We start from the raw sequence: 12,273 nt of genomic DNA on the forward strand, positions 1-12,273 counted from the left end.
GCGCTAAGTTCTCAGCTGCCTCGCTTCCCAAGCTCGTTAGAGCTATTCAAGGAACATGTCTGTATTATATGCCTTGCTAGTATTCCACCTTAACGAATATTCATCTTAGTCCAATTTACTAATTTACTATAGTTATCTAACTTCACAAATCTACAATGTGAAAGCTCCAATACACTTACCATTCAAGTTGGTAACGAGGAGCACAGCACACGTACTAAGATGACTGTTAGCATTGTAGGCTTGAAAGAGGATTTCCTCAAGCGTGTACCTAGTTGTCGCAGGTAGACTTGTTCCTAATGGTGAAAATATTGAAATTGCACAAGGAGTGAAGAGAAAAAGAATAAATTAAGAAATGTCAGCCAGTGCCCCCAAAAAACCCGAGCTATTTGGATAGAAAGCGCCAACATGATTGAGTAGCTGAAAACTAGTGAAATTATACGCCGATGTTGATTTAAAGATTCCTGCAAGTGGTCAAAGTGATCCGGAGTCCGCCACTGCGGTGTCTCATAATTGTGGTTTTGACAATATCTAATTACGATAATGATGTAACTATATATATATATATAGATATATGCGCGCGCGCGCGTTTGTGTGTGTGTGTGTGTGTGTGTGTTTGTGTGTCTGTGTGTGTGTTTGTGTGCGTGTGCGTGTGTGTGTGTGCGTGTGGGGTTATGTCTCAACACGGCCGAGGGCATTCATTAGACGTTTGCAACGAGCCAATCCCGCGCGTCGATCAGCGCCTATCGAGAAGCCAACGCCCTGTTGACACCGACCACTGACGTGTTCAGAAAAGCCCCTCTAGCTGATACTCACAAGCTTAATTGATGAATGAAAGAAGCCTAAGTCGACGGCTACCAAATAACAGCGCCGGTCTTGGATTTCCAAGCTGCGATTTGGCCACATATTTCATACCGTCGGAGACGAAGTTCGGTGGAAAGGTGTTAAATCCTGGGCAGCATATTCCGACCGATTCGACGATTGTAATTGCCCGTGACAAAGTTGTGCGATTCCCTAATCTAGTTGCCTAGGGAAGGCGACGTAAAAAAACGGAGACATGTCGTGCAGAGAGGCGGATGTGTCCTATTGCGAACACAGACGTGTAACATGCTACTGCATGGAGAAGGCTTCCATGCGTGTAGCCAGTGAGCTAATTGAAAATAAACCCTTTTTCTTCAGTCCCTCAACCAAGCGTATCACCCATTCGCTTGGCGGATTCCTGGCACAAACGCCACTTCGAGCCGGAATAATATATATATATATATATATATATATATATATATATATATATATATATATATATATATATATATATATATATATTCACAGGGCTATAAGAAATTCCATTGTGTTCGATTGGCACAAATCTGAAGTTCTGGAATGTTGAGGGTATACACCGAAGATAACATATATAAATATGTATAGCATATGAAAACTCACACTACGAAAATAAACATTTCCGCTCTTTTCAGACAACAAAACTAAAGAGACCTGACCGTTAAGAGCGTAAAAACCATTACACGCAGAGAAACCAAAGCAGCTATCAATACCGGTATTGACGTCACAAGTAAAACTACAAAGTTGAACATTTACCAATTTTTGAAAAAAATAAATGAAACAGGGACCCGGAGAAACATTTGCAATGTGATGAGATTTTACGCCGGCGCGCTCAGGATTAGACACAACTGGGAACGACTGGTGTAACGCGGAGTGGTGAATGAGCGATCGCTTACAGCCCAGTTGAAGAACAGCGTGGTATGCATTTATTTTTTATTCAAATACAATAAACGAGCACAGAGGCTCTTACACGCAAGATCAAACACCGCAACAAGCCTCGTGATGGCGCTTTTCTTCATTCCGCCTCAAGTCTCACAATTATGTGTGCATTGCATTTTTTTCAACGTAGACTCAAATGACGCCATTAGGCAAAATGGCGATACACGTGCCGGCAAGCAATTCCACAGCGAGCTAAGTTTAGAAAAGTACGTATACATTGTAGTAACTATGCAGTGCGGCATGCTTGTTTCTTGAGTTCATATTCGAGAACAATACGCACTTATATACAACATTTAGAAAAAATATACCTGTCATTAATGATAGCACCAAGCAAACTGTATATGCACGAAATGTAGGTCCCCTATGTAACATAGTTTACGCATCAGAGGCATTCAAATTGAACATTTTTGCTTTCATTAAGCACTGTGCTTATGCGTATTTTAAATGTTTCAGTTTTAATATTTCATAATGCTTTTAATACACCGATTCGAAATTGTTTAGTGTAGCTCAGTAGTATGTAACATTTTTTAATAAAATGGGAAGATGCGTAACGTATCACGACAAATAGCAGTCAATGTACACGACGACGGCATATCATCACAAACATAAACATTTCAGTTGAAGTTTATCGCAGGGGTGTCCTGTTTTGAGCAATTACGCAAAAACATTTACAGGTTGTGTATTATACTCTTCATTTGCACGACGCCGTCTTTCTAAACTGTAATTAGCACAAGAGATTTCAGGCTTATTTTCTTAGTCCCGCAATTATTCAAATGATGTACTTTCACTAGAATGTAAGGCGAACATGCAAGGTGCATTATAGGTCCCCACAGTGTCTACATGAATTAGAACATGCAACCTCCTTTTGCAACCTTAGCGACGCCATGAGCATCTTTTAGTTACGTTGGTTATATAATTAAAATTATTATTTTCTCTCCTATTCATATACAGCGTTTGTTGCCATGCAGTAATAATATTTGCCACCGACCACTTACCTCTGCAAGTGACATTCATTGCGTCATATTTTTTACCGTCCTCGCGGATAAACGTTGCATTGCAGTTGTATTTTTGCCTGAAATAAGAAAAACGTGATTTGTTAATACCCAAAACATAACTTTACAATGTGAAAAAGGCTTACCCTCTCTGAAAGGTACAATTGCCTTCTTTAATTTCTGTACCGGAGTCAAAATAACACCTTTCTTCCGTATCAGTAGACGTAGTTTCTAAAGTATATACCGTTATGTGCTCCTCGTACAACTGTAAACAAAAGGAGGCGTAGATGATACGATGTTCCAAAGGACGAAATAACACTCACTTCAATAGAGCCCCCGTGATATTGCTATTCGATTTAATCGGCACATGGTGTAAACCTCCCAAAAATGTAAACACAATTTACCTACATTTTCCAGGCCTTTTTTTGCTATATAATTTTACACATATGTGCATTTAAATTAGTATATGACAGAAAAGCGAACCTTATTGTATTGTGCGCCTTATCCCGCCGAACTACTAAACATGGCGGGGATAGCCTAAAAATTGACCCATTTAGGAAGGCATGCACAGGCACTAACAAGTAACTGAAATGTCGGCTAAAAAACAGTGTCTATAACAGTGGCCAAGAAAGCATATGTTGCTTGCATTCTCATAGCTGTTGATGAATAGAAGCCATCATTGCAATACATTTTATCCCAGCATATCTTAATGATATCCCCCTAAAGGAAATATTTATTCACAACGCAACGCATGTCAGAAAAGGAACTCGAGGTGGCGTTGCTATCTTATGTTAGGGAGAAAGTCCCCTTACCCTGCTGCCCTCCTAGACAAATGAAGAGTTGCTCTGAGTGTGGTAATCATAATGAGCAAGCAGTATAAAGTTATCAAAGCGTGTCATAGCAGGGGATCCTAAATACCGGGAATTGAGAACACTGTGTATTCTATGAACTTACCTGGTCATGCCTCTGCACCTTCAAAATATTAGATACGCAAGCTTGCATGCAAGTTTTTATCTTAATGCAGTTTTGATCTTGCAATATTTATCAACCTTCATTGAACAGAAGACTTAGAACAAAGCCCCGTAGTTGGCTCCTATTCGCCACTATGCAATGACGAAAGCATATTATGTGTGTTAGAACATTACATTAACATCGCTGTTCTTGTTAATGGCGTTTCAATTATGACCTGCTACACGGAATTATTCGAAAATAGCAGTCTTTTATGCAATAGGTCATCTATTTGCATTATTTAGTGGCCTTAAATTGCATTATTTAGTGGCCTTACAATTCGTGGGAAGCATGTCGCAAGTTTTATTAACACACACGTAAATAAACTGCGTTATAATCTATCCTTGCTTTCTAGCATTTTGTCCATGAAATATGAAATTTCTAGTGTTGTGTTTAACATAGGTTGGCAAGACAAGCGCTGAAACTTCTCAATAGTATAAATTGTGACACAAAGGCTTTTTTATCAACACGACATTACTTTCATCGTAACAGTAGGTAATGTTCTAGACAACATAAGCACTCGAACAAGATAGCTCACTAACGCGAAAGAAAGCCACAGCGCTGATTGCCATCATAATTTGAAGACTGCCTTTGCGATATAGAGCTGTAAAAATTTCATCGCAGACATCCTATGAACGAATTACAACGCTTCATCCAGCTGCATTTCTGTGGTACCAAATTTTCTACTTCACCCATCAGAATGTTCATATGCAGTGAAGGGATAATAATATCAGTTAATAAACACCTTACATGCAGTCCATACGGGCTTGACAGATGGTATTAGGAAGAAAGAACGCCAAGAACACGCGTGTTTGAGCCGATTAAGGAAACGAAATAGTTGAGCGGCATTAGTGGTAGTATACATTACTTGCTGCTTTCTGTTGATTTCCAGGTTGTCTGTCATTGGGCTGTAAGCGAGCACATAATGCAAAATCATCTCTACTTCCGCTGAACCTATCAGCTGACAACTCAAAATGTGTTGCTTGCCATTGACTCACCAGCTTGATATCAGGGAGCTCTGGTATCGGTTTTTTCTGCAGTCAAGAAGAATCACAAGAGACAAGACTTAGAAAATAATACATTCATCCACCAAACCTATTAGAGGAAATTTAGTGACTATATTTGCGAACAACTTGGCTGGACAATTGACAACGTGGCTTGAAGTACACATTTTAAAAGCCATATATACCCAAAACTTGGTAACATTATTTGGACCTCTCTCCGCATTCTTCTTTGTCGGTGTTTGTTGGCTTAACATAGCCTGAAGAAGAAAATTCCAGTAGCACTGCCTTTTTAATGTTTTTTTTTTGCATCTGCAGTACATACTATCGAGTACGCCTCCCCCCTTCAACTCACGCCTATTAGTCTTCCGTAAAATGAAATGAAGGTTCACATTTATATGTATTGTGGAATAAACGTTTTTCTAATTTACGCAGTAATGAGTTGTATGTTGTACGTAGGTTTCTTCTTTAGCTAGTGGATATTTTCTTTCAGTGTATCGTGTAGGACTTATTTAAAGTTCCTGCATACGTGCCACTTTTACTAAGTAATTCATCACATCTGCATGCTTGGTTGCAAAGAAGTCCGATATCTTATTATTCATAGAAATTAGCTTGACTATCTCTATGCGCTGTCCCCAACATTCAAACATCCCGGTAATTTGTTCTTAAGTAGGCTTCAATATCTTCCATTCTAAGAGCCGCATATTAGGCAAGATTATTTGAGAAAAATCGGTGAAGGTGAGCGAGAGAAAACATTTATTAAATTAAAGAGAAACTGCAGGATCTTTCGACGATCCCTGAGTGTGGGTGGAGTCCTTAGTCCAGGACCCCTTGAGCCATGGCTTCCCGTTGCGCTCTCACGACACAATCGAACTGGTCCAAGGTGTTGGCGCTAGACAGAGAGCCTTTCCGCTGTCGTGTGATGGGGCGTGGGATTGTGGAGTTGGCGTTCATGAGCTGGCACGCCCCTACTGGCGTGGTACAGCATGGCCAGAGCATGGCAATCTGGGCACTGTAGCGGGTATCGTGGGGTGCGCGAAGTGGTATATGATGCAGCGGGGAAAGGTGTTTGTCTGCGGCTACCTTCATTAACTGCTCTGGCGCACGCGAGAAATTTGAGGGGTAGGGGATACTTCCTGTGGTGTAGTTTGTAGTTTTGTATCATGGCGCGAAATTGTTTTGGAATCGGTTGCTCTCTTTCCCTGTTACGGTTGTCTTGCTACGAGGGTAGCTCATTGCGAGCTCGAGCAGAGGAGTTTGCCCTCAGGTTGCCAGCGACAGAGTCGTGCCCGGGTGTCGATAAAATTGTGGCTGTATGAGGAAGCGCCGTGCTCTTAAATACAGAGATCGCCATTTTACTGGCAGCGTAGTTGGCAGCAGAGCAGTTACCGAAAGCTTCGCACGAGCCGTGCCTATCGTGGCGTGTGTTTTTAGGGGGCCCGGCAAAATTGCTATGGCTATGGCCGCCACTTCCCCCCATGTAGCGTCAAGGTGCCGTGCGTTGCAGCGACAATCTCAAGGAGGGCGTAGTCCACGAAGCAGACGGTGTGGGCGTCTATGCCTTTGCACACGGCAGCGTCCGAATACCGTATGTCCTAAACTCTTGTACTAAATTCTTAGTTGCATTTTTACATAATGAGATAGGTTGGGGTGACCACATAATTCGCGGCCCCTTACATATAGCTCGATCTATTGGTGTAATTCATTGCATCAGGCACTTGTCGCCGATGCAGATTAGAAAAGCGGTTGTCTTTTGCTCTAATCCAATTTAATCTGGGGCACATGGAACAAAACTGATTCAGCCAGGTTATTTTCATTACAAAAAAGAGCTTCGCGCGCTTGTTCTCCAAATCCTTTGGTAGGGGGACCGCTTATTTCAGGCCTTTCATGTCCTTTTTATCACACTGTGCCATAAGTATATCCTGCTGCTCTTCATATTTATAATAAAATTAGTCAAGAAATCAAATCATATCGAAACACATACGCGAGCAGAAATATAAGCTATAGTGTAGGGGGTACCTCCCTCGCTTCTGCTTCTGCTCACGCCCGGACTAACTAGAAAATAGAGTGGCATACATCTAGTTACCCAAGTCGGCATACAGACGTCCGTTGAGAGTTGCGCACCGTCATTGGCGCATGTCCGGCGACGCCAGTTAGCATGAAAGAGGCTCACTGAAGACCACTACCGACCAAGTGGTGGCACATAGCCAGTGCTCCAAGTCGGCGTTTAAGTGTTGCTTCCAAGAGCGGTACCTACGCAGTCCCGCATCTGCAGTGACTCATGTCGGCTGCAAAGAGGCTTGTTGAACAGCGCAAGTACGTACACATTTTCCACAATTGTTCACAACTGTACACCTCGGTCAGTTGGCTTCGAATTCCCTTCCCTCGGACCAGCAGTCCGATGTAGTATCAACTTAATTACGAAGAATCCAGTAACCCAAATCGGCGGGAAACGGATACCAACACAGATAGACACTTGGCTCCTGGAAAGTGCAGGGAGTACGCTGATGTTTCTAACGCAGTCTAGCAATTAGTTGACGAAGTTATTGTTTTAGCTTGAAGCCTCGATCTCTTATTTCCTAAGTATTAAAGTATTTACACAAAGCAAACCAACATTTTGGATAGGATCACGGTCGATGTGGTGTGGCACTCTTTCAGTGGTAAAGTCGCGGCATGTGCTGCTTTGTAGCCTGCTGGTAAAACGTTGCCCGGGATACCATTCCCTAGTTTTTAAAGCGAAGCTTGCTATGTCTCCCTGACTTGTCCTTAAGCGCCGAAAAAGACACTGCAGGAAAGCCAAGACACATCTGTATAGAACGCTACAGTTTACATTCGCAGTGTCGCGCCAGCGTCGACTGGCCGGCCGGTCTGTGCTTGATACCGGCGCAATGTGACGAGCTCAGCAAGAGTAGCACATGCGCACAAGTTCGCTGTAAGCCCAAGTTGCGTCTGCTAAGCATGCTACCACCCCTGTCGCGATTAACTAAGTTTGCCTGCTTATGCGAGACAGCAAATGGGCGTGAAAACGGGCTCGTCTCAGTACCTGGAAAAAAGAAATCAAAGTCGTTTTCTTAAAGACGGTTGAACGCCAAGCTACCCAGACGAACTGTGCATATCTGCATTGCATTACGCGCTTCACGCCTCTGACCGTATACAGCCGCGATCACAAGGCATTACTGTGCAAGTGGAGAGTCGTCCGTGAAAGTGAGAGTGTGTGCGTGTAATCAACGGCTGCATGATCTAAAAAAGAAGGCTATGCAACTTAACTAAATGTGCCTTCCTTCAACTTCAACGTTCAATATATACAGTCCTAAACAAGCAACCAAATCATGCATGCATAGCTTCGAGTCGCTCGGCATTTCTTGGGTTCGGTGCGGCGCCGTTGCCTTTGGACTTTGATTCAGTTTGTAGTGGGGGAGAGCTTCGCGTTCATACATTTTTCATTGAGAGGAGCTTAGATTGTTTTCACACCTTCTTCATTGCTGCAATCAGTGGATGAGGTCGCAGCATCTTCCACAAGAAATTTATTGTATATTTATGCTGCCAGCATGTCCAAACAAGCATATGCACTGTTATCATACTAAATTACATTACTGATTTGTCAGAACTCCCACAATGCTAATTTCATAATTCACCTGGATCACGAGTTCATGTATCTAGAGCAGTACTTTTCACTCCTAAAGAAATCCCCATTAGGGTGGACATACTTCGGTATATACGGAACTGTTAAACAACTGAATTTAGTTTTTTCCCTAGCAGCCTTAAGCTCTCGCACTACTAAAGAGTTTATCCAAAAGGTGGTAATCATTTTTTTTTGCTTAAATTATGCATTGGTGAAAACATTACATATTGACACGTGTAGTTGTTTATCGGGCGACCATGTTTCACCTCCTAACAAAGGCTATCGCAGAGCGCAGGACGCACCTGAATGTATCGGAAGTTTCTGGAATGTTATAGATGGTTCCAGCTATAACACGCTAGTTTCGTTAATCACAGTTTTGTTGGCTTCTTCACCGGTATTACTTGGTGACACTATATTGCGCGAATTCACAGTCCAGAACGTCGCAGAAGTTTATGCAGATAGGTAAAAATTGTCCCTTCCTCGCAGTTTTTCTGACGTCGGCTTAGACACTTCACTTTTATTATGCTCATCGGTGATGTACATCCGTGAGCGAAAGTATACGGTTCAGGGATGACTCAATAAAACTCCTTTCTGCTCTCAGTTAATGGAACTTGATACTAAAAAGTGCGTTCAAAATTTGCCACTACAAATTTTCTGATGCACCCATCAGTTTCAGTTCATGCTTGTTAATTACAGGGAAATTCTCTTTTTTCGGTGACCCTTGGGTCCGTATACTTTTGCTCACGGGTGTACCTTCAGGGCAGATATAGCATCGGTTTTCTTTGTACCACAGATATGAGGCGCAGCGGGCGCCATAACAAGATATGTTCGCACTTCCCAAACGCGCTAGTCTGACTAATGGCATAGACTCAGTGTACACAGCGGTGCAGTCTGCTCGGAATTCTTATGCTTGAAGTCATAAAAACCAAATGTTTGCATAGCTGAATGGCCGACTAAATTTCCTCCATAAATATACATAGAGATGTGTTTTGCTTAAATAAAGCCACACAGCAGCCAGACATATTTGCACAGTTCCGCTGTGCAAATAGTTTTTTTTTAAATAATACAAATGTTTCGAAGGCGTTGATGGCATAATTGACAAGTTGTGCAATAGTAGGCCTCCGTTCCCGAGGCATATAAGTAAAATGGTTATTTTGTTATTAGCATTTTAGCTGATGGCCTCTTAAACAAAATGCTGCATGACCTATTTAAAGCATCACAAAGTGCTGGTAGCTTTTGTATGTGGCTTTTGCGTACATGTGAATGTACCTAGGAATGATTCGTACAAGACATAAACAAACGTTCTGTTGATACGTTAAGATCCCCGGCGCACTTTTACCATTCCCTGCTTTTATGATCACCGAATGCGTTCTGTTAAAGATGGCATGTAAGGAATGGTCAACTCAGAAGCACAAAACCTACTTTTATGCGTACTAAATTTTCCAATAACTATCCACCCGGATAAGATGAATAATAACAGTGTAGATTCCTTGCGTACATTGGCGCATCTCTTGTGTTTTTAAATCGAGTAGGCTAAATAGTCATTTATCGAAGGTCAGCAAAACACGTATGCGTATTTACAGTTATATGGGAATACATATAATTTCCACAGAGATTGCCATGTTTCTCTACAGACATATGATGACTAATAAGCCATAGCTTAAGTTTGTCTTCATTTATACATCAATGCGGCCATTTCAAAATGCCGCAGATTACCCACATGTGAATAAAATAGTTCAGACGCTTGCAGTAATATTTTCAACGAAGAGTGAAGCAGTGACATTAGTGAGTGAAATAGCATTTTCTGGGTATCTCGAAGTCATCAAAATAAATCTTTGATAATTACTGCTGAAGGCAATCGGCATATAGTATGCAATGTAGATAAACCTTTTCTATCACTCACGGAGGTAGCCAGAAAAGAAGCAAGAGATACTAGCCACGTATTCACAAGTTAAATGGAGGGTCTGGGGTAACCGATGTTAGTCATTCCTATTATAACTGTCATTGCTACTAAGAATATGCACATTGACACTAAGTATCATAAAAAAATTCAATGATTTGGAACCTGTTGCTTATTCTTCACATGCATTCTCGGGTTCTTCAATTTGTGGTGGCCTTACCGTTGTCGTACTCGGCGTGCTGCCACTGCTGCCTCCCATAGACAGACCGATGAGGCTCAGCACAAACGTTACTGAAATTATGATATAGTGAGTCATTGGTGTACTCCAAAACGTGACTGCGTTGATCCCGAGCTTTAGACAGCGCATATAAAGTACTTATTGTGCGTCACTACTAGCACACAAATATTACATTCTCTAAGAAACAACGTTTCAACGTCATGGGAGCCATCTGCGTTATCGCTTCGGGATGCATTTCTTGTTTATAGTTTTGCTTTTACTAGTAAATCTATTACTGTCATTTTAATGCGTCAGCATTCTTTGGCGAGCTCATTAGCATGACATGGCCCCTAGCATGATCAACGCGACGATGCACTCTCCCCTCACGGAAGGCCTCACGTGCTATGGCAGCCGGTGTTCCCTGGCGACCGTTTTGATCCGTCGAGGTCCGCTCGTTCTCGGGGTTCTCGCTCAATTAATACGATTGCACTGAAGAGGCTGAATACGGCGAGAAAATCGGACAATTCACTACCACAGCATAAGCATTGTTTGCCGCCAGCAAGTCTATGGATGGACGCCCATCAGGTAGGAAAAGTAAGGAAACAAAACTAAGCAAGAACGAAGTCACGGCCGAGCTAAACAATGTTTACGCATTACTAGACAATTCTGGGAATTTCTGAAACGCCAATGGGCGTGGAGAGACACGATATTTGTCGGAATTTTTTCTTTGTGTAACTCTAATAAAGTTTTCGCTTCTTTTTCGTTTGTTCTAACATGTTTTCGGCAATTCGCCAAAGGTAAATAAATATAGGTGCTCCAGTCTTTGCCCTACCACTAAACCGAGCGACAGCTTTCCTGCTCATATTCCCTACATATATTACAGGTTCACACGCGCCCTTCCACGAGAGGTTGTGAATTTAGAATACATAATTTCTATCTCCGAGCGTACAACTTCAAATGCGTTCTCTTGTTATGTAGGTAACTTTAAAATATTTCACTATTTGTCAGTTCTCCACGCGTGTGTGACTACGTCAATAGGATATTCTAGAAATAGTGGTACACCATGGCAACTTCTTTGAGCATGTGCACAAGTCACTGAGCATGGCACAAAGATTTGTTTCAATACATTCCATTGGAGATACGTTATGGAATTTTGAGCACAATTAAGAAGAAGCCTCATTTAACAACCAGAGAGAGCGAGAAATACCTTTTATTTTCACCTGTTGAGAAATGACGGGAGAGAAGGCTTTAGCCTCAACCTCCATTCATCCCCCAGCCCGTCCGCGGGAATTCCTTGAGACTCGGCGGGGGTAAGGGCGAGAACGACGACTTTGCGTTCCTCCTCTACTTCGCGGTTAGGTAATACTGAAAAAAAAATAATACTGATTGTGAAATAGAAGACTGGAAGATGTTATTCCGCAACCATTATTATTATTTTTTTTGCAGATACACAGTTTACCGTGCCTTCTGGTTAAGTCTGCCTGTGGTGTTTGTGAAACCGTTACCATATCGCCGTCAATTTAATTAAGCTAGAAAAGGCCAGTATTCTGTAAGAGGGAAGCGCTGTAGGCGGGGCATGACTCTACCAGCAGCCACGCGCTTTCGTAACAGAGGACGCTGAGGGCGAATGGGAAAATGCAAATATCCCACTAGAACTAGCGGTGCCCATTGCATGTCTGTTTGAAAAATTATTCCGGTAATATGCTCGCGGGAGGTACCGTGCTCGTTTCAAGGCGTTTTTATGCCTTTTGAAAATTGTG

General features: G+C 42.1%; 1 long non-coding RNA gene across 1 annotated transcript; it reads right to left on the reverse strand.

The window, feature by feature from the left end:
- Positions 1–2,766: 2,766 nt before the first annotated feature.
- LOC142587099 (uncharacterized) lies at positions 2,767–11,849 on the reverse strand. Its single transcript, XR_012829358.1, has 4 exons — positions 11,721–11,849; positions 4,772–4,807; positions 2,912–3,030; positions 2,767–2,845 (listed from the first exon to the last, which is right to left on the reverse strand). It is a non-coding gene; the product is annotated as an uncharacterized LOC142587099 (long non-coding RNA).
- Positions 11,850–12,273: the final 424 nt, after the last annotated feature.

Source organism: Dermacentor variabilis, chromosome 7, assembly GCF_050947875.1.
Source record: "Dermacentor variabilis isolate Ectoservices chromosome 7, ASM5094787v1, whole genome shotgun sequence".
Lineage (NCBI taxonomy): Eukaryota > Metazoa > Arthropoda > Arachnida > Ixodida > Ixodidae > Dermacentor > Dermacentor variabilis.